We start from the raw sequence: 23378 nt of genomic DNA on the forward strand, positions 1-23378 counted from the left end.
TCATTTACATCTATGGACTCTCTCGCAATCCCTTTGGTAGCATATGGAGTGGGTTTTACATTCCCACTTCACATTCTAGAAGGTCAATTCCCAAAAGGTTGAGTAATTTGCCCAGGTGCACATCTAGCTGTGTGTGAACAGTCACACTGGCAGCTGAGCAATATACTCTTCAAATCCCTGAGCAGCAGATCAGGTGGTAGCAGTAACCCACTCATGGATGTGGAAGTGCCCTCTATTTGTTAGCAAATATCCCTATTTTCCCTCAATGCCTGTGCAACCAAATAAAATCAGTCTTAGTTTAATAGGTCAGTAATGACTGGTAATAATTGTCCATTCCATGTATATGGTATATTTTTGTCTTTAGAATATTCTGGTATCTCTAAGAAGATAGTGTTAATGAACAGTTCATTGACTGTGGAGCTATACCTGGTTTATTGATTGATCCTTCCACTTAACTGGATGTGTGTGTTTGAGCAAGTTTCTTAATAATACCTTATGGGGTCATCAGGAGCCAATGAGGAGAGGGTGCTAATAAAAGCATCCAGCTCTGGGGCCTCATGTAAAGAACTCTTGTTAAATTTTATTACTGAAGACTAACGGTTTGGAAGTTGAGTAAATGGAAATAGAATAGTCAACAGAATTTTTAGCAGTGTGGATGGGAGTGAAGTGGTGCTTCCCTGGTGTCAGTTCTGCCTTGGTCCAGTCCAATGGTGTGGGCCAGTTAAAGAAAGTGCTGAGACACCAGCAAGGTCAAACAGTTTGCCAGAGCCACTCACTCCAGGAGTGTTGAGTGGCCAGGTACCTCTGGGTTTCTTTGTTCTATATCACAATATTATAGAAAGTGGCATACCGACAAGGCACAGTTTTAGATATTCAAGGTAGGAAGTACATAGAGCTGTCCAGGGTATGAAAGAGTTAACACATAGACAGAATACCTAATTTATACAAGGGAATTGCAGGCTTAGGCACTGAGAAATGGCTCATTATTTTAATTGGATTTTCCAGCATGTTAAGCAAGTCAGCAGATTTGCATTAGCTTTACTTGCAGAGAAACTGTTTCTATGTGTTGACCGGAAGAAGAGGGAGAACCAGTGGACAGCAGAGAGAGACTGTCAATTACCGCAAGGTGACAAAGCAAGCAGATTGCGTCCTCACTAATTAATAAAGTCTTCCATGCACGTAGGTGTGGTGGAAGTCCCCTTTGTGGGGATGTGCGGCTCTCTCCTCTTCTCAGAGGCAAGAAATGGAGGCATTGCTGGCTCCTGGCTTTTCCGCAACAGCAGCAGGGCCACTCAGGCGCCAACCAGCTGGCCCACGGAGGGACTCGGAGCCTGGCCGTGGCCTGCCACTGCTTTGGGACTCCTGCAAAGGATGAGCACTCATGGAACAAAAAGACCAGGGCCCTCCCTGCCCTCTGAGGAGAAAGGCAGTGTATCAGTAAGCCAACAGGATTGTTCCAAATGTGGTAAAGCTGAATAAGAGGGTGAAGAACTAAATCAAGGCAGACTATATTTTAAGTTTGTGTACTTAGAGGAAAATTTTTATGAAGTCTTTTTCAGTGGCTGGGATTGTGGGGGCTGTTTGTATAATATCTGTCAGCATTGAGCAGTTCTGAGAAGAAAATGATTATTTTTATTACCACTAATTTTAATTACAATTATTTCTTCAACAGGTTCCATCTTGCATAATGAAGGATAGACCTCAGCCTCCCTTTGTCTGATTTATTTCCGTTTTCTAGTTAGGCTGGCTGTATTGGCAGAGGAAAGAAATTTAAATAGTAATTTTGGGGGGAAAGGAAACATATTTACCATACCTAAACATCATTCCTGAAATTGTTTTTAAAATGTTGTTTGATTAATAAACTGGAAAAAGTGGTACTCCTTTAAGACTTCTTTCAGACTTGAATCCTGCACAGAACTTGTTACTTCAGCATTATTGTTATAGGAAAGGAGTTGGTTTGGAAGTTGAGTGAATGGGAATAGAAGAATCAGTAGAATTTTATTAACATGAATGGTGAATAATTCCACAGTGGATTTGAAAGGCTTTTAAAGTCTGTTGAGATTGGTCTGCTTCCTCTCTGTCTTTGTGTTTTTATAATGGCACGCAGGGGGTTGCTAGTACTTGTCATAGAAGACAACCTTCTTTGTCAGTTTTTAAAAATAAACTTATTTTTTCCTGAGATGTAAGGTGGAAAAAGTTTGTAAGTTTTTAAATATTTTCCTGTGGCCTTTTAATAGGCTAGTCAATCACTGAGAATATTCTGACTTATAATACATAAAAAAGTGGGTTTTTTTAATTAGTCCCCAAGAATATGTGTATATATGCCAACAAAAGAATACCAAGAATTCCGCCAAGAATTCTTAATTCTTGAGCTTTTCAATCAGTGCAACTACATCCACACCCCATGCCTGACCACAGTGGTGACATAAAAGGTTGCTATTGTAGTCAGTACAGGACTTTGAAGGGACTTTTTCTTTAGAACAACTATCACATTCAGCACTAATTTCTTTGTTGGTTTGTAATACAGCTTTCATTTCAAGATAGCAATAACAATGTATTTTTTTCTTCATTTCACAAGGTATTTGAGGCATGGATGAAAACCATAATTTAGGATAATAAGTTTAAAAACATTTATAGTTGTATTCTTTTCATATTTTTAAATTTTTACCTTTTTTTAAACTAACAATATGTTACATTGCAAACATTTTTTTTTTTTAATGCAAAAGTCCCCTCTCCCACTCTGTAACTTTGCCCAGTTTTAATTCCTGGGAGGAACTTATATCAGCAGATAACTGATTTCATTTTACTAAAATTCTATTCTCATTTATTCAACTTCCAAACCAGTTCCTTTCCTGTAATGATAAAGTTGTAGTAACGAGCTCTTCTTGGGAAGCTGAGGCAGGAGGATCTCGAGTTCAAAGCCATTCTCAGCAAAAGTGAGGTGCTAAGCAATTCAGGCCCTGTCTCTAAATAAAAATACAAAATAGGGCCAGGTATGTGGCTCAGTGGTCAAGTGTCCCTGAGTTTCATCCCTGGTACCAAAAAATAAAAATAAAATAAAATTCTGTGCATGATTCAAAAATAAGTTAAGCGCAGACATTTCCTTCTCTTATAAAAATCCTTGGGGCTGAGGTTGTGGCTCAGTGGCAGTACTTGCCTCGCACATGTGAGGCACTGGGTTTGATCATCAGCACCACATAAAAATGAATAAACAAAATAAAGATATTGCATCCATCTGTAACTAAAAATTTTTTTAAAAATCTGTATGCACCTTAAGAACTGTTTTATACCTTCCTTTTAGTAATAATGGACAGATTTCCAAAGTTAATCATAAAGAACTCTCTTATTTTTATGGCTGTTTAAAAGTTCCATAATGTGTTAGCCAGCGCTCATTGGTGGGCCCTTCACTTTCTATCAGAATTAACAGCCCTATCGAAAATATCCTGGTGCCCACATGATATGTTACCTGCCTTCTGCAAGTCCTTCTCGTCCGACCCCTCAGTGCTAGGCAGTGTTCTGAAAATGGGGGCGATAGCCAACAGGTGAAGCATTCATACACAAGTGTTTAAGGAAGAGTACTTTGAAGAAAAATCACATGGGGATCTTCTTGAATGGGGAAAAGGTAGATTCTGGCTTGAGTAGTGGAGGGCAGGGCAAGCCCCAGCCTCACTGACCCACCATCCACACAAACTTCTACAGTCTGTGGGATGGTGGGCTGGGGACTTACACCCCAGGAATGGAATTGAGAACTCGGAACAAGTTGCCCATTTCGGGTAGAAGACAAGTCCTGTTAATCTTTATTTCTTCCCTCTCACGCCGAAGGCAATGTTTTTCAACTTCATTTATTTATTTTTTAACATCATTACCTGTACCCTTCGTCTTTTTCCCCAAAAAGCTTTTTTGGAAGTTTCCCCCCTCATTGTTCTCCACATGTAATACCATTTATATACTGTGGCCATTTGGAGGGCCACAGACGATTATAAAATCTAAGTGGGCTTTTTGCCCTACTTCCCAAAAACCAATGCCCTGAACCCTCACAGAACACGTGGACTCAGCTTAGCCTGTAGCCCTCAGGCTGTTCTCTGCACACACAGTGGCAGAAGCACTTGGACAGAATTGTCTTGGTAGGACTCTTTGTCTTTGCACTAAGAGAAGGAAAAGTGGTCGTTTCCACCACTTGCACTTGTGTGTAAAACTAGTCGGGGTTCAGGGAGAGTGAAGGGTTAGAGTGACTTAGGAGCTGCAGGAAGCCTGGGCTGAGAACAACAGGAAAGCATCAGGGGGAAGTTCAGAGCCAAAGGAAATGTCTTCTCTTTCCCAGCCCTGCTGTGTTCCCACGTTGCCTTACTCATTTAGCATCCCCATGACATTTAAAAAATAAACACATTCAGCACTTTCTGGGTTACCAGGGCGTGAACAGCACTTCTCTTATAAAGTATTATCACGCACAGTGCAAGTAACTAGATCATTGCAGTCATAGCCTTAGCCCGTAACCCAGGGAAGTCCCCTTTGCTTCATTGGTTTTCTTGGCTTTTTTTTTCCTTCATTTAGGGCTGTATATAACTATATAATGATATTCCACAGCTCAGTGGACAAGAAATGGTGTTGTGTTCTATCTTCAGAGTTTTATATAAATTAATAGCTCAAAATGGAACAACTGACTGGTCACTTGACACACTGTCTTCCATTGACATGCTGAACTTGCAGGCCAGCCTTTGCAGCCTGTTTCAGAGACACACGAGTCCTGTCCCAATGGGGGCCTTTCGATGACCCCTTTTCCTCCCGTACTTGTCATTTTACTGTCAGAGGGTCATTTACACCATGTATTCCCACCTGGATTTGTTTTGGGTGTTTTCTCATCATCTAAATAAGTGAAATCGACTGCTTTGGGCATGAAGATACTTTTCATTTGAACATAGATTTCTATGAAATGGTGTTATGTTCTGAGAGACATCCACTGTTGTATGCTGGCTCTACTTTTGTTTGTCTGCATTGTAGGGCTGCCTTTTTATTCTTCTCACGATTCTCTGGCAGCACATCTGTTTACTTTCTCTTTACTTGTTGGGTTAACTTGCATGAGTTTTCAGGAAGAGTGTTATGTGAAAATGTGCCAGTTACTATTAAAGTCTGGTATTAATTGGTAAAAATTATAGAGAAGATAGGGCAAGGACCTTTCCAAAGTGGTCCAGATGGCTCTGATATAAATTTATGAGTAGAATAATGTCAAGGTCATTTGGACTAGGTTACAATGCCTACTCTCCAAAACATTAAATACATAATTCCCTTTGATCTCTTATTCCTTTTAATAGTAGCATTATCTAGACAGATCTTTATATACAATTGAAACATTTAGGGAGGTCAGCATTAATCTTATGATAACAGCATAAGGCTCAAGTCATGTAGTAGATTAGATCAAGTTCTGACCCTGTGGCCGGGGACACGTGATCAGGTCCTTCACTATCAGGTTCTTCACCAAACCTCAGTGTCCTCATCTGTCAAGTTGGGGTAAGGTTTGTAGTACCACTCAGGGTTCTTTTGAGGATGTGTAATATATTTGTTGTTGGGATGTCTCTCTTTTGGAAAAGTTTTTTAATGATCACATTGTTATTTACATAAATTTAACTTGGTAACTTTTTTTCTTTTTTCAAAAAATTCTACCCTCGTATAAATGTGTATCAAAAATTAAAAGCATATATTTAAGTGGAAATAGCTTCCACATTTATAGGATAGTGTTTGACTTGACCGATGAAGGCTCTTACTAAAGACTAGGAACTTCCTTTTGACTTAGTAGTGGAGTAGGACAATTATGAAACTTGGAAGGATATTGTGGTGATCCCTGATTTTAGTTTTGGGTGGAATTTTTCATCTCTCATCAATTTCAATTTTATTAAGAAACATTGATTTGAAACTTTTGCCAAAATAAGTGAATCTCTAGATCTTCTGAATTGCAACCCTTTGGTAGCAAATCTGATTTAACCTGATTTTAGAAATCTTTTTGATCTCAGATTTTCTAAGCCTGAATGAGAGTTTGAGCTACACAAACATGAGTTTTCCAAATATAAGAGGCTTTGTAAAATACACACATTATAGCCTTATTAGCAAAGATGAGAAGAGCAACCCTAACTTGTATTAGCTAATGTGTCCTCCCTTTACTCTTTTATTCTTTGCTTCTCCCTGCTCAGAAATATTAATCAATCTCCTACCAAAGGCCAGCTACTTTGCTGGGTTCTGGGGAAGAAATTAAATAAGGGTTCTCTTCTTGGGACTTAATTGTCTGGTACAGGAATTAGGTCATGCACATTAGAAATAGCAGTGATTCTAAACAGTAACTGGTGACATAGACATAAAAGGAGACAAAAAGGAGACATTTTTGGCCAGGAAGGCTGAGAAGGTGGGTCACTGTACCCTGGAGGAGGTAGTGGTACTCACTATTGGACTAGGATGGCTGACTTTTTCTGGTGAGAAAGTCTTCCCCTAGGACAGAGAAGTATGAGCAGAAGAAGAACTCTGCACGTGAAGAACCTTGTGTGCAGTTCTAAGACCTCATGGTAGAACTGGGTTATACTGAAATTCAACTATAAGTTATCCCATGATTGGACCTAGAGTTCCATCATAGCAAGATGCCAGGGTGGGGGTTCTCTTTCAAGGAGCATTTTATTTTTTTCCTACTTTAGCCAGTCCCTCAGAACTCCTAATAGGCATGTTGTGGATCTATAAAGCATTCTCTACTCAGATTTTTGTTTTAAAACTTTCTTCTTCTGAGCATTTATTCCAGTTCCCAAATCATTTTCAATACAGCATCAGCCGGTACTCAAGAGTGAATTTGCAAGGCAATACCTCATGTGTCATGACACCGTAATGTGGATGCAGCTACAACAATGAAGAAATAAAGGGAGGAGGAAAGAGCTCTTGACTTTTTCTTACCCATTTCAGCTCACCCACTCTAATTACTCCTTACTTCAAACACCAGCATGGTTGGTAATGTGCTGCTCTCAAAACAAACACATCCTCTTGCTCACCTACTCCCTTTATACCACCTGGGTTATCACTATAATCTGCACAGTCAAGAGCTTTTACAAACATTGCTCTATTATCCTTCATCTTACAAACAGTAATAAAACGTGACATTTGCCAAGAGCTTATTTTATAGGCCAGGGTGTATAGCCTTTCCAGAATTCTCTACATGCATTTTCTCATTTCCTATTCAGAGCAGTCAGAAAATATAGCACAAAAAGGATAAAGAACTCGCTGGAAGTCTTGTTCATTCATTTGATAGATATCCAAAAAAAATGTGTCAATATAGACATAGCAAGCACAGAAAACCAAAGAAAGAACTGGACTCCCAAATTTATAACTTTGGCTTATGAAAGGATGTTGTCAAGAAAATGAGAAGACAGCTTAGAGAATGGGAGAAGATATTTGCAAACCACTATTTGATAAGGATCCAGTATACAGAATGTAGAAAGAATTCAACAAGACAACTCAATTTTTTAAATGTGCAAAGATTATGAATAGCCATTTTTCTAAAAGAGATACACAGATAACCCGGAGCAAGCCGGCTGCCCACTGCTGGGCTCCAGCGGTCCTGCCCATCACAAGCACTCAAAGGCATCTGGAGAGCAAGAGTCTGCTCTGAAGGAAGCCCTTGAGCCCATCCATGGGACAAGGGTAGGAGACACTCCCCACCAGGCCTGGAGGACCTGCTGCTCCCAGGGGGCAGAGCGAGGCCAAGGCAGCAGAAGGCTTTGGATTCTGCTTTGCCCATTTCTCTCACCAGACGCTATCCCTGCACACTCTGGTTCAGAACTCAGTGCCCCAGCTAGGAGGTGAGCAGGAGCCCCATAATAGGCTGGGGGCTGCCTCCTCAGGCAGTGTGTGACCTGCCTCTGCCTCTAGTCTTTGATGGGGCCTGTGACTGGAGTATGTGTGTCCTGGGCAGGAGGATGTGTTGGCCCAAAGATGGGTCAACACCTGGGAAACGATAAGGACTCGGCACTCTTCTAGAGAGCCCCGGCAGACATTTGGGGGTGCCAGAAGAATGTGACTTGTGATCTTACCATGGACACGTTATGGGGCTTGTTCGATCTTAGAATCTTGTGCCTGGAAAAATAGCCCAACATGGTTCAGGAAACAGAGAAAGGGTGCCAGACCATCTTATGGCAAAGACCAGGGCCAAAGGCCCCAGGATTGGGAAGAGACCAAGGAGGCAGCTTTCCTGAGGGACACCAGTGCTGTTTGACCCATTTTCCCCTGTTCCATCCATGTTTTCCCACCAGCCTCTGTGGCCAGAGTTGCTGCTCCAGCTATCAATATCTACTTCTTCCAGAGAAATAAAGTTAATTTCTATTTTATGTTTAAAAAGAGAGAGAGAAAAACAGCCCAAAAGTACATGAAAAGATGCTTGACATCATTGGTCATTAGGGAAATGCAGATCAAAATCACAGTGAGGGGCTGGGGCTATAGATCAGTGGCAGAGCACTTGCCTAGCATGTGTGAGGCACTGGGTTTGATCCTCTGCACCATAAATAAAAAATAAATAAGGAGGTTCGTTCACAACTAACATAAATAAAGAACATATTTTAAAAAACACAGTGAGACACCACACCCACTACAGCCCTGTAATTAAAGTAATAAAAATAGAAAGATTATATATATATCCATCAGCTGATGAATGGTTCAACAAATTTGATGTCACCACACAAGGGAGTTGTATTCAGCCGTACAAGAGAATGAAGTACCAATGCATGCTATAACAGAGATGGATCTTTGAAACGTGCTTAAGACACACAAGACCACATATTGTACGATTCTGTGTAAAATGTCTAGAAAAGGTAGATCCATAGAGACAAACAGCAGATTTCATGGTTGCAAGGGCAGAGGAGAAGGGAGGAAGTGGTGGACACTGCTGTGCACAGGACATTGGAGGGTGATGGAAGTCCTGGAATTTGTGGCGATGGTTACGTAATGTTGCACATATACTAAAAACTACTGAATAGGGCACTTTAAAACTGAAATTTATTATATGAATTTTATCTCGAGGGGAAAAATGAAATTAAAAAAACTATAAAACAACTTACCCTCACAAAACTTATAGCTAGAAAGTAATGGAACCAAATCTTAAACCCAGGTCTCCAGCTTCAGAGTACATGCTCCTAGACAGCATGCCAGAAAACCTTGATTTGGTAAGCTTGGGATTGGGCCTAGACATCCACGTTTTTAAGGCTTGATTTCCAGGAGTGGGTTCAAGAGTGCCACTTGGATCTGAGTTAGTGCTGTATGTTCAAGCTCATTGGTGTCGCAGATGTGCGGAGTATGTCTGGAAGGAAGTCACCCTGTTACCTGGAAGGCAGGGAATTAGTTCTTGACTCAGAGCCTGAGGCTGGGAGACCAGGCTTTCAGGTCTGGTGAGGGCTAGTCACTTCATTGTTTAATTTGTTTGGTAGGTTGGAAAATAGGTGTTCTCAGCCTTTAGTCAAACAGCATTTCTTTCTAGGCCAACTCAAACAGAATCTGACCAGAGGATCAGGGAGACACTCTTGTTTTGCTTGGTTTTCCTTCCCCATTGCTGTTTGGACACAATTAAGTAGGCTAAAAATGAAGGACATAGGGACTCTGGATGCTAAGGCTCTGATTTGTTTTCTGGAGATTGTTCTACCAGTGGACAGATATCCCTATTAGATGAACATGGCTTTGCACTTTGGGCTGTGGGTGTGTTATAGCCTGTCAGTGTAAATATGAGGTCCCTGTGCCCATCAGCTGGCAACTTAAATTTTCTTAGCATCCTGTATCATTAAAATGTGGTGATATGTATCTCAAGCTGCTTGATTAAGTTGTGAAGCCAGTCTTGTCTTCTCTAAGGTCAGAAAACTAATGAAGCTCATTTTGGCCTGGGACTGTCACATGTTGAACTACATGTCTGTGCCTGTTGTGATAAGCACATTATCTCCAGGGCTCTCCAGAACTCTCCCAGGCCAAGTGATCATCTCCATTTCCTATATAAGGACTAGTGATGATTACCTATTGTGTTGAGTTGCAGTGAAATTTTGTTTTTTTAACTTACTGACTTATTATAAAAGACACAAGTGACCAGGGTAGATGAGAGGCACATAGGGTGAGATCCAAAAGGGTCCTGAGTTTCTGTCCCCATGGAATTGGGTATGCTGCTCTCCTACACTAACCCAGAAGTTCTCTGAATACATCTATTTAGGGAATTTTTTGGAAGCCCCAATACGTGACATGCTTGATTAAATTATTGGCCACTGGTAATAAACTCAATCTCCAGCCCCACTCCCCTCCCCATAGGTGGGAGGAGAAGAAGGATTGAAGGTTCCTCTGCTCTAATCACACGGTTGGTTCTATAATAAAACTTTTAAAAAGAAGTATTCCCTGCATGGTGCAAAATAGTGACAGACACAGAGAAAATCTCAGTTCATGCCAGCTGCTGTTGTGACTGTTGTCATCATTCTCAATTTTCTGAAGATCTCATCATATTTCAGTAAATATGGACAGAGAACATGGCTGAGACAAGTGCCAGACAGGTGATTTCCTTCCATTTGGAGGATTTGCACGTCAAATTCCATGATAGGTAATCAGAGCTCACACTTGTGCTTCACTTCGCAGTTGATAGAACAATTTGTCTGTAGTAAGTAGCTTGTCTAGTGCTCCTCAAAGTTAATGTGCACTTGTGGAGGTAAGCATGCCACTCTTCATGTAGGGCCACTACCCTGCCCCAGGACTCAAATCTAGCAAGGTTTAGAGCTAGGACATCATGCTTCTTATTTCCCAAGCCCATGCATTTCCTTGGAACTGCAGCCAACTGCAGTGGAGAGGAAGAGGGGAAGAGAGATGCTGCTGCCCTCTGAAATTTGACAGGTAGTGGCTCTGTGTCTTCTCAAGGAGAGAGAATCAAGCATGCAAAGAAAGGAATCACCAGAGGGACAGTGTTGTTGGCAGCATGTTGGCATTTGCTCTTTATGGCTTTACTCATGACCCTCTTGGTCATTTTGTTCTCTCTGCAACCCATCCTTCATTTCTGCTCCTGTTTCCAAAACTAGAAATTGGCGCTAAGATGACTTTTTCCAAGGAACTTGCTTCAACATGTCCTCCTAGACTAAACATCAATTATTTAATCTTTTTTGCTTCAGTAATATGCCATGTTTTAGGGGAAAGTTTTTAGAAAATGAAGCTGAAGGGAAAAAAACACACATTTTTCTCACTCAAAAGATGACTGAACTTAGGTATCCCTGGTATGCACATCAGTGGGATCACACTGTAGATATAGCACTTTCTTTGCATCAGGCTCAGATCTGTTTGCTTGTTCATAGAGCAGCACCATCCAGTGGAGCTTCCTGCAGTGATGGACATGTTCGTATTCCTCACCGTCAGCCATGGGTTGAGAAGAAACAAGCAACTGGAAATAGTGTGGCATGGCTGCAGGCCAACAATTTTTGTTGTTAATTTTGTTTTTTTATTTTATTGCTTTTTGGTTTTATTGGTGGTGCTTTTGTTTTGTTTTGCAATAGGGATGAAACTCAGGGGTGCTTTATCCAACTGAGCTGCATTCCCAGTCCTTTAGGGTTTTGTTTTGAGACAAAATCTCACTAAGTCGCCGAGACAGGCCTCGGAGTCACAGTTCTCCTGCCTCAGCCTCTTAAGTCTCTGGAATCATAGATGTGTGCCCCTGCACCTGGCTTGGAGCCTAAAGTTTTTAAGGGAAAATATTAGAAGTTAAAATCAGAAAAGTATTCAAGGAACATAACATAGAAGTTCTTTAATTCTGTATGAAGAAGTGTCACTTGCATCCCTGTAGAATGTGGTGAAAACCTGAAAATGAGGACTTGAATATGTTTTCCAGTTAAATAGTTGACCAAAAAGTGTCATTCCCTCTGTCCCTTTTGCTGGAAGACTTTATAAAATAGTGTTTCTCTTAATTTGGTAAAATTTTTCCACCAAAAGATTTCAGCCTTAAAAAAATGCTGGCACTTGTAGAACTTGAGAAACCACTGTGAAGGCCAGTTCTGATAGGTCGTCTTATTGGCAATGAACGTAGAGAGGAAGTGTAAAATGTACCCTAAAATATCTTGCTGTTGCTTCATTTGTAGGAACTTGTGGAGTATCTGCATTGTGTAGGGCTGGCTGTGATATGGAGATAAGATCGTCCTCATTGTCTGTAGGGAGACAGAAAAACAGATACAGTCCACGGAGAAATAATGGACAGCAGGGGCATGATTAGAGAAGCTTCCAGTAGAGCAGTGGAATTCGTAAATACCAGTGTCCTGCAGCTTATTGTACTAAGCTGATGTTCCACACTGGGCCTCTGAGGGGAGTGTGCTCTGCCTGCAGTAGGAAGTCTCCCTCTGGTAGTTGACAGGCAAGGGTGCCGAATCAGGGAGGCCTGAGTCTCAGTCGTCTGTCTCTTTGTGAACAACCTGAGTAAGTCCTGTGCTCTCTCTCCTCCATGTATGCTTCTTAACAACAGGGATGAGATTGAAGTGCTTCATTCATTCTGTTGGCGTTAGCTCTTGTTAGGATTCAGGCCTTTCTACCTATGTGCTGACATTCTGTTTTCCAGGTCCATTATACTGTTGCTTTGAAGTCCTCTGTTTTAAGCATGTGTTGGAATACAGATCCCTCTGGGGGACTGAAAGAACTCTGACCTCCCTCCTGCCTGTCCCTCTAGTCCAGTCACATCTCTGTTCGTGGTGGCCACTTTGACTTCATGGATGCCAGTAGTGAAGATGTTTTTCTTTCTTGTATTTAAATGTGGCTCAACCAGGAGGAATTGTTCTACATGTAGATGGGTGGACACATTATGAAATAATCACGTGAGGACTGCAGCAGTAATTTGCAGTGACTATGATATCAGATGTGAAATACTAGCCATAATTTGTTGGTGGTGTGCATCTTTACAAAATACTGAAATTTGTTTTATACTTGTTTTGTGAAGGTAAATAAAAGGGTCTGAATTTTCAGATTTTTCAGGTAATTATAGTTCTTTTTTTTACATTGCTGATAAACTGCCAATGTTTTGTATTATAGTTTCTTCCAAGATGGCTTGAAAACAGCTGATAAATTGAAACAGTACATTAAAAAACTGACTGCTGATTTATATAATGTAAGTTCTCCCTGCAATACATGCATTTCAATTGGTGGCAAACATCAGTAAATTTGAAATCTGTTCGAGAAAGGTATCAAAAGCGTAAGTGATCCTTCTGTTTAGCTCAGAGCAATTACCACTGGTCAGATACTCCTCCTATGCATCTTTGGGATGCATAGGAGGAGCAGGAAGGGGAGTATATAACCTTTGGTTCTAGATGGTTCTCTGTTCAGGACTACGTAGCTTCAAATTTCAATGCCGGTTCTTCAGGAACAATTTTTGGCCATGGAAGGGATATAAATTACATAACTGTCTGAGTAAGCAGAGTCATGGATTTATTTTGCTTTTTTTTCCTTCAAAATATCAGTGTTTCACTTTCTTAAACCAAAAGGAAAACTTTTCTGTGGAAAAAAGCTAAATATAAACATATAAATGGCAAATTCATTACAAGCTCTTTGTAAGCAGTATTAAAAGAATGTATTTTATGAATCTGAGGAAATATCTTCGGATAAGATTTTGGCATTGTAAATAATGCCTTAAATAGGTTGAACATCCCTCATCCAGACATCCAGAATCCAAAATCTGAAACTTTTGGGGCATTGACTGACATGACCCTGTGACAGGTCACAGTCAAAATGTAGGTGTGCTAAAAATACTGTAGAAAATTACCTTCAGCCTATGTTTATAAGGTATATGTGAAATAAAAGTGAATTTCATGTTTATATTTGTGTCCCATCTTCAAAGTATCTCATTATATTGTGCATATATTCCAATATTCTAAAAACAAACAAACAAAAAAACACTCTGGTCTTAGATAAGGAATTTTCTACCTATGTTTTTAATATAACTTTGAAAGCACATAGTATTTATTTTCTTTTAATAGTTTATGTGGTTCAGATTACAGTTAAATTCCAAGTGAGTTTTTAAAAAGCAGGAGTCTCTTGTCCTCACATGGTATGGCATGAACCTTCATTGTACACTGGCCCATGGGATTCCTGGCTGTCCGTGTGCTTCTCTTCTGGCCCATCTAATCCCATCGTGGTATTCCTACCTCCACACTTTGAAAAGCTAGAAGCAATGATCTCAGCATTATATCAGTTTACTTTCCTGCTTCAGGGTTTTGCCTCACCTGGGTGTATTATTTAATAAGACAGCATGGTGCATTGTTCATGAATTCCAGAACTCACTGGTACTGCCTTAGGATGAGAAGACCATGCCTCTCATATCAAAAATAAGACTTTAGGAAGGACTAATAAGAAAATCTACTGTGTCATTGAATTGTTTGATGAGTGCTATATTTGGATAAAATAAAACTCTGCTCATAAAAGTATAAATGATAAGTAACAGAAGGTGATTTTTTTCTTTCATAGATAAAACAGACCCAGGATGAAGAAAAGAAACAGCTCACTGCACTTCGAGATTTAATAAAATCCTCTCTTCAGCTTGATCAGAAAGAAGTAGGTGGTTTATATGTTCCCAGCAGGGCTAACTGTGTAAGTGAGGCTGCTTATGCTACCGATACCCTTTCTGTTTCTTGCACTGCAAAACAGGCACATTTATGGCTTCCTTCCAGGGTGGTTGTGGGGACAAAGAGATGTGAGGGACCAGTGTGCACCTACAGTGATGCCCAGTGTAGAAACTCTATTTTAATTTTCTTTCCATTATATAAAAAGATACCCTGATCTATAATTCTGTGACTCCATAGAGTTCTAATTCTGCCCTTGAAGGAAAGGCAGTACACCCCATGTTGCTAAACCTTATATCCAGCCAAAGGGGCATGTCTCATTTTGCCAGGGAAATAAGGAAATATTGTGAGGCAGAATCCTACAGAAGCTTTGCCCCATAAATAGAAAAATTTGGGTAAAATGTTCCTTGGATATTGAAACAAAGTATACATTGCATGGTAAATGTTAGATGACTGCAGTAACCTTAATTATAAAGATCATTTGTTCAACCATTCAATTAATACCTACTGTGGACCAAGCACTGTTTGAGGTATTAAGCTGCAGTCCCTTCCATCAAGGAACTCATTATCTAAATCAGTATCAGTGCTATTCAGGATTTATTGGGAGGTAGGTTGCAGCCAGAGAGAAACTCAGAGGTAGGAGACTGCAAACAGTTTGAGGCAGGGTAGGTGGAAGAATAAGCAGTGGGTTTCTGAGATAAAAACTCAGTTCTGATTATGAAGGACCTTGAATGTTGGATTTCATAATAAGGGAAAATTGAAAAATAAGTACCATTTGTTACATGGAAGAAAGTCAAATGTGCCTGTTTATATTATGAGATTATTATGGATTGAATTTAAGTATTCAAATGCAATATTAATAGTCATTTTTTATATTGTCAATTTCTCATGCTATCTCACAACAGTAGCATTCTCACATTTTCTAATTCCTAAAATTTCTGAAAGGAATTTCTGAGTCCAGAACAAAGATGAAGCAACCATCCTTAAAATGTGGGAAGCCCTGCACCAGCCACACGGGGCCTATGCAGCAACCCTGGAGGTTTTCCTCGCTGAGTGAATATAACTTGCTGTTCTTCTGCTTTTCCAATGCAGTTTTTATATGCTTTGGGGTTTTCTCAGGTGAAAATACCTGCTCACCTGTGGTGAAGGCATGGTGGCCAGGAAGATCCGTGTGTTCTGAGGCAATATCTATACTCAGCAGTCTCAGGCACTTCCTGCACCTGTGATCTGAGGCCTTCCTGAGCATCAGATTGAAAATCATTCCCACCACACACTTTCTTAGAGAAGATGTCTCCTCCCTGAGTGATTTCTCAGTATGAAATCTGTTGAAGGACTCAAGTGGAAGGAGGCCTTGGGTAGATTGTGTCTTTGAGAAAAGTGAGAATTCTTACTGGTATGCACTTAACCACTTGCTATCTTTGTTTTTTCAACAGGATTACCTCTTCCTATATATGGATACTTTGTTGAAAAAAAAAGTCCCTTTTTTGTTTTGCATAGAGACTAATGTATTCTGCTTAAGCTAATAAAGAAAAAGTTTTTCTCCAAACAAAAGGAATATGTACATGATGCAAAGCAGATGTTTTGATTTGTTTTAATTCTACCCTAAATTAATAAGTAAGTTTCCATTAGCAGCATATCCAGAGTGTTTTACAAGAAAAATTGATCTTTCACAACATACCTGTCCCTTTCACATGGCTCTTTATTATCTCTTGTTGCAAACTATGTTTAGAAGCTAATGATTTTTAACAACTTAGATTAAATGTGAGAGGAGAGTATCCACCAGAGAGTTCTCATCATTGCACTACTTTCTGAACAGTGTAAAGTAATATAAAACGTTACCTGAGAAATTAAAAACACCCAACAAATCTTTTAGCCTGTCTCCCCTACCATGTTCTAACATGGCTCCATTGAAGGAAACTTTGAAATTTTTAATTGTGAATAATATTCCCAGATTTTTGGAAGGCTTTTTTTCCTTGTCAAAATCAAATTAAGTCTTTATTGTCTTTTGGCAGGTGTTCTATGAAATTAATTATCTTAACCTCTTACAATAGAATAGCCTAACCTCCCAAAAGAACTATTTGTTCCCTAACTATCTTTAGGGTTATGAATATTCTATTTTCAGTGGTGATGTCTGTCAGTCATATTCAGAGTGTACTGAATCATTTCAAAAATTCCAGCCTTTTGTTTGAGTCACTGATAGGCACTGAATCGCCATCACAGTGTGATTTGCAAATTTGGGGGATTCCATGCATTGCTCTTCTCTGTCTACTTTGCAGTATCTGGCACATTGCTGGGCACCCCAGAACTGCTTAATAAGCATTTAGTAAGACAAAACAGAAGGGATCTTTGCCCACCCATCCACACACTTAATTGAAAATTGAAGCAGTAGAAGTTTGGTTTTGAATTGAATACCAGAAACATTTATAACCCCCCATTAAATCAGTGAGTATAGTGTAATTGCTTGCAGTTTAAAGAGATTGAGATTTTAGTCCTTAATAATAGATTTTATGTTAATACGGTTTCAGATAAGAAAGTGATTTGTCTGCACTACTAATAAGAGGATAGGAAATTGAGCTAAAAATAATAGGGCAGTTTCATTCTATAGTTTACATTTCCTGCCTCACATCATGAAATTTCCCCAAGGATTTAAGTTCATTTTTTATTTTTAATATTACATATATTTGCCCAAATGAGTTTTCCATTTGCACTTCTCTTTTCTGAACACGTACTTAACTTCTGTTATGCTATGAATGAATTTGGGCTCTATTTCTTCATTTGTGTTTTTATATGATTGTGTTGATGATTTTCCAATACCTACTTTCTCAGAAGAGAAAATCCTTTTCATTTATTTATAGTACTCTGCTAAGCCACCTGAAAGGCCATCATTTCTCCACGTGCACAAATGATAATTGATAGAACTTTGTTAAGCCATGAAACTCACTAATAGTCATTTTGGTATTACTGATGCTTGACTTTTGCCACATATTGCTTCTTTCTGTTCAGTTTAATAAAATCAAAGCCTATAATAAGGCATTTTGTTTACCCTTAGAAATATGTTTGCCTGATGTACAGCAAACCCATTCAACTCAAGCACTTGTTATTTAGAATTTAAAGTTTATGTGGGCAAATAATAAATTATATGTAAGGAATATTTTCACACCAAGTTTAAAGATTATAATAATTTTCATACATCATTCATCTGAATCCATGTTTAGAAAAATGTATGAGTACTTTTATTTTTAAAACTTAGACTTGTATTTTAAAGGCTATCAAATGAGTCAAGTTTAGAGATGGTTTTAGGAAGATATCCAAGGAGATTTTAGATTTTGTTTTAATGTTTCTGGGAGACAGGGGAGGTCCCTGACTTTAAATCAGTAGTTGTAATTCTCATGTGATTTCACTGGAGTAAAGCAGAGAGTTTTGTGGATTTCACTAATCCCTGCCCTTATTTTGTCCCAGGCCTCAGTTCCCTGCTACCTGAGCTGATTTTCAGTCCTAATTTTTCTTTGTCAGGTTATAATGCCTCCCTCAAGAAAATTGTCCCAGGGCTGGGGTTGTGGCTCAGTGGTAGAGCACTCACCTAGCATGTGTGAGGTATTGGGTTTGATCCTCAGCACCACATAAAAATAAATGAATAAAATGAAGGTCCATCAACGCTAAAAAAATATATTTTTAAAAAAGAAGAGAAAATTGCCCCAACTGTTCCTAGGGACTGTAGCCGGAGACACTGGGAGGGCAGGGTCTCTCCTCTGCCTGTCTGGCATGTAGTCCAGTCCCTCAGTCCTGTCTCCATCCAGAAAGCATGGGAATGCCTACCAGGGAGGAGTCCATGAGCTCAGTTACTATGCAATTCAAGGCTCTGACCCTGTTTAAAGGTAAACATTTAGGAGAGTTTCACAAGAGATTGCCAGATTTTACTCCATGCCCCACTCTTGCCCATGTTAAAATTGTCTAGTTACATGAAAGGAATCTGGATTGTTAGAGAAATTACTCAAGAGTAAGAAAGTGACTTAAATCTGTGACCTCTTTAACATCAGTCAGCTTGCCTGGTGTATATAGTTGGCTCTAGCTACTTGATGAGAGAGCAGGACAGCAATGTGGTCAGAGTGTGAGCGTCCACCTGCACATCAGGCTGCATCCTCTGTTGGCCCTCAAGACCTCTGTCCAGGCTTTTAGTTTTGAACACAGAATTTATCACAACTGGAATAGCCTCACAAAAGTGCACAGTCATAGAAATTTTCCTCCCACTAATTTGCCTCACTGATCACACACTGTTTGACCCAGAGGACTGAATGTCTGAAAGAAGCCACCCTGGCCTTGAGGTGTGTTGTGCACATCCATCAAGAGATAACCAGTGTGGCTGGTTGAGCTTCCCACAGCACCACCACATTTTAGGTGTCTCTTATAAACTGGACGTATGCACTCAGCTCTCTTTATTTGAACTCTTACAATCTATGGCTCTTCTGAAGTTTACTAAGTAAATAATTTTGAGTTTCACTGAGTTATTGATTCCCTGACCACACGTATTGAAGCTTGTCAACACTGCATCTTGGTAACCTGTACCTCATGTTCTTCCATTCTGCTATGTTTCTGCTGTCACTCAACATGGCCCAGCAGAACCCTATAGGTATAAGATATTTACTGTCCCATCACCCAAGGATTATCATGATTCCAAAGGTACACGTTCATGTTTTCTGGTATTATTCTTACAGCAATGTTCTCTTTGTGCATTATATGAAATGTTATGAGTGTCAACATTTTCAACAAAATTAACTGTATTTTCCAACATTCTGCCTTTTCTCTCTCTGCTTTTGCCCTATCTGATCGAAGTCTAGGAAAGTAAGTCCATACTTCCTGTGAGAATGTATTGTCCTACTTTCATGTCTAGACACCCATGTTGTCATGCTACAGTCCAATATGGTTCACTTGTTTCTTAGGCTTTCACAACGTAGTGGCCACTTGGCCACATAGTCCTTAGAAACTGGGGTGAGGCACCAATGGCATGCCCCCATGGGTTGCACGGGTTTGTTTTGTGGTCAACCTGTCTTTCCATTGCTTCCTGTGCTTGCTTCTGCTGTTTGTGTAAACTGGGTTGAGTCGTCTGGTAGCCCACCAACACCCTGTGTGTGTTTGAACTCACTTCAGAGTAGAGCTGGGCTCTGAACTAGAAACAGGAGACCCAGGCCCAGTCCTTCCTCGGACTGGCTTTGTGACTGGCAAATGTTTTCCTGCCCTTTTCCTCCTCTAAAACCAAGGCAAAGACTTCATAACTCTCAAAGCTTCATAATTCTTAGACCAATGGGCAAAGACTCAATGGCAGGATAGAGTCGAGGATTTGAAAATTGTCTCCAGCTTTAGCTTAATTAGTGGCTTCTATTTTTCTAGGATTCCCAGAGCTGGCAAGGAGGGTACAGCATGCATCAGCTCCAGGACAATAAGGAATACGGCAGTGAGAAGAAGGGGTTACCAGCTGAAGAAGAGCGACAGGTGTGTATGGGCCTGGTGTCCCAGGGTGTGATTGGCATATTTACTAAGGGCTGTTAACTAGCAATTTTTTCTAGCCTCTCAAATTGGAAAACACACTTAAATGTTTTCTAATGCACTGACTTTCTTCACATAAGTCTGAGATTTAACCTGCTGTCTTAAAAAAAAAAAAGCAGTAGTAGTTTTGTGGCCCCTCCAAATGGCATCTGTAACCTGTACTTTTAGGAAGACAAGAAGTGAGAGGCCCTCCTCTCTACTTTTAGTTATTGCATTGTTCTCTGCCTGGGAGGTGAACCTGGGCATTCAAATCCCAACCTGGGGGGTCACCTTGACCTTTTCTGTTACAGCCAATCTGACAAAAGCCCTTCCATTCTAACTCTAAATATAATGCACCTCTAGCCGTCTCTGCTGCCCAGAGATGGTCCACTAACATCTCTCCTGGACTGTTGGTGCCACCTTCTAACTGGACTCTGTCACTGTCTTCTCCCTTGCCAACTCCCCTCTAACAGCTCTCAGAGTGGTCTGGTCTGATCTTTTTTTTTTTTTTGGTTGGTTGGTTTTGGTACAAAGAATTTATCCCAGGGCCAGTTTATCACTGAGATATGTCCCCAGTCCTTCTTATTTTTGAGACAGGGTCTCACTAAGTTGCTGAGGCTGACCTCAAATGCGTCACTCTCCTGCCTCAGCCTTCCAGGTCACTGATATTAGAGTTGTGCACCACCACACCTAGCCCAGAATGGTCTTTTACACATCCAGCACACCATGTCATTCATTCGCTTACATTGCTCCAGTGACTTCCCTTTGCATACAGAGTGTCTTGCCTGGTCTTTCTCATCAGCCTCCTTGTTCCACTTTGTCCCTGGTCCTGCCACACTGGCCTTTGTTGCTTGAACAAATGATCCTATTTAGCAGTAAGTGCTTAACTAGACTCTTAAATAATTTCCTTTACTAATTGGAATCCATTTTTAAAAGAAAGCTCCTTGTTTTCTGTTTGTGGGTATATGTTCTTGGCCTTATCTAAGCTATAGGTGTTTTATTGGTTTTGTTTATTGAAATTGCAGCCATTTCTCTTACAAATTTCTGGTGTTGTTATCTTTATGCTCATTGTATTCATGCTTTAAACAAGTATCTTTTGAGAATCCTCTGTGTCTAGACTCAAGGAACCTGAAATATAAAGCATTGAGCAAAAGACAGTCCTTACATTCTAAAGAAAGAAAAAGGCAACAATATACTATTACATTTCTTTCAAAGCAGAAGTATAAAATAATCAAATTTTTAAGCACTGTCACCTGAAATCACCATGATTTTCTGGAAATTAGAGTTGCCTATTTCTGAGTGGTTAACATCTGCATGTCCCAGGAAGATCAGTCTTTTCATAAGCATTGTTTAGTCTAGACCCTAAAATGCTCTTTTGTGAGCATCTGCTGAGTGCCTGCCTACCCTACTGCCAGAGACCCGCAGTCATCTCTGTGATTGAGATCATACAGACAGCAATTATAAGGGGCAGATTTGAACCTGCTATCTGACTTCACATCAGGAGTCTCCCCTTCATATTTCAAAGTGGTCATTACTGCTGTCAACCACTCTTGGCACACCCAAAACAAACTAGCCTACTCACCCTTCCACGTACCTTCATACATTTCGTAGGCATACAGAAAGCACTCTAGTGTGTGAGGCAGTCTGCTGGTGCTGGGGGGTAAAAGGTAGGTGAGAGATGGCTTTCACTCTCACCCTGCTACAGTCTGTTGGCAAGAGATTTGGGAAGAGCTGTTGCATCTTAGAGTTGGGAGGTTGGCAGTCAAGTGGTCCGAACTCCTAATAATTGCTCCAACAGCCCAGGTGAATCGCAATAACCCAGAGTTACTTCTGTGGTTACTTCTGTGGAAGAAGATACTGCAGTGCCTATACCTGAAAACAAATACATTTGCTAATAGTAACCACTGATACGTTGTGATTTTCTCCTAAGGGTCATTTGCATTAGTAATTTCTGACCCCAATTTCAAAATGTTTCTTGTTTCTTAAGGATTGTTACACAATTTGAAAAACAATCTAAAATGTCTAATAATTTAAAACTTTATGGTCTAGAGGCATTTATTAAGAGGCATGGGAGCAATTGTTTTACATATATTTTCTCAACATAATCCCAAAAGGAGGGCATTATTAATCTTCATGATACAGGCAAGGAAAATGAGTCCCTAAGAGGTGAATTAACATGAGTTAGGTGACAGCTTTGCTGGGATTATGCTAGCCAATGACATGGGATCCAAAGCCCAAATGATCCAGCACCAACATTGATACACAGTGAGTCGTGCAAGGCTACTTTTTAATAGAAAAGAGCTGTAGAAGATTTACAAAGATCAGGAGCTGCTGTTCTCAGTTGTGCAGGGGCATATCTTAATACTCTCCTCCTGGCGATCTGCAATGCCTCATTAGCAGTCTCTCGGCCAGAATGGTCAGTGCTTTTGTGTTACTTTCCTCAGCTTCATTAGCTGTGCAAGAGAATATGGATATTTATTTTATGATTCCTTAATACACATAAGAAAAACTGATGTATAAAAGCTTAACTAAATAAAATGATTAAACTGAGCAGGGAGAGTTTACCCAAGGTTGAGTAGTTTGACAAGTTGGTGGTTTGGTATTTTGAAATGTGTTCCTAGGAAGGATGGTGCTGGCTTTGGCTTAATGTATAGGGACTGCTTCTCCCATCTTCACAAGCTTCTGTGAGAGTAAAACAAGATCAGAACCACTTATAGATAGCTGGAACCATAAACCAAATTCAGGCATTTTCATTTGATAGATATTAGCGCTAATATCCTAGTTAGTACTTGCAAAAGAAAGTTTGTGATTTAGCTGTGATTTGAGGATAGTTCTCAATTGGTGGTTCTAAACTATCTCCTGAGGAGACTAGCATTTTGAGCATTGTGTTCAGTTTACATCTAGTCAAATAGAGTCAAATTCTTATCAAGCTCTGGAACAAACTATACTTCTGGTAGTTACATATATAAGACGACAGTGTTATCTGTGTTGGTTTTCAATTTATGTTTTGGAAATTTCCTTAGAGTATTAATTTATGATGGAAAAGAAAATGCAAGTTACAATTTTAAAGACCTGGGAAAGTTAGAATGGTCCTCTCTGGTGTCATTTGTTTCCATGGCAACAGAAGGCCTGCACAACCCTCTCCCAGGCCAGGGAATCCTATTCCCTGCCCATTTCTGCCTCTCCTGGGGAAGTGGTCCCAAGCAGCAAAGCTGCACCTGCTGCACGTGCACAGCTCTGCCTGACACTCAGCCTCTTAATCTCACCTGGAGCTTCACAGGAAACTCCAAGTTGAAA

The sequence above is a fragment of the Callospermophilus lateralis genome, unplaced genomic scaffold, assembly GCF_048772815.1.
Source record: "Callospermophilus lateralis isolate mCalLat2 unplaced genomic scaffold, mCalLat2.hap1 Scaffold_386, whole genome shotgun sequence".
Lineage (NCBI taxonomy): Eukaryota > Metazoa > Chordata > Mammalia > Rodentia > Sciuridae > Callospermophilus > Callospermophilus lateralis.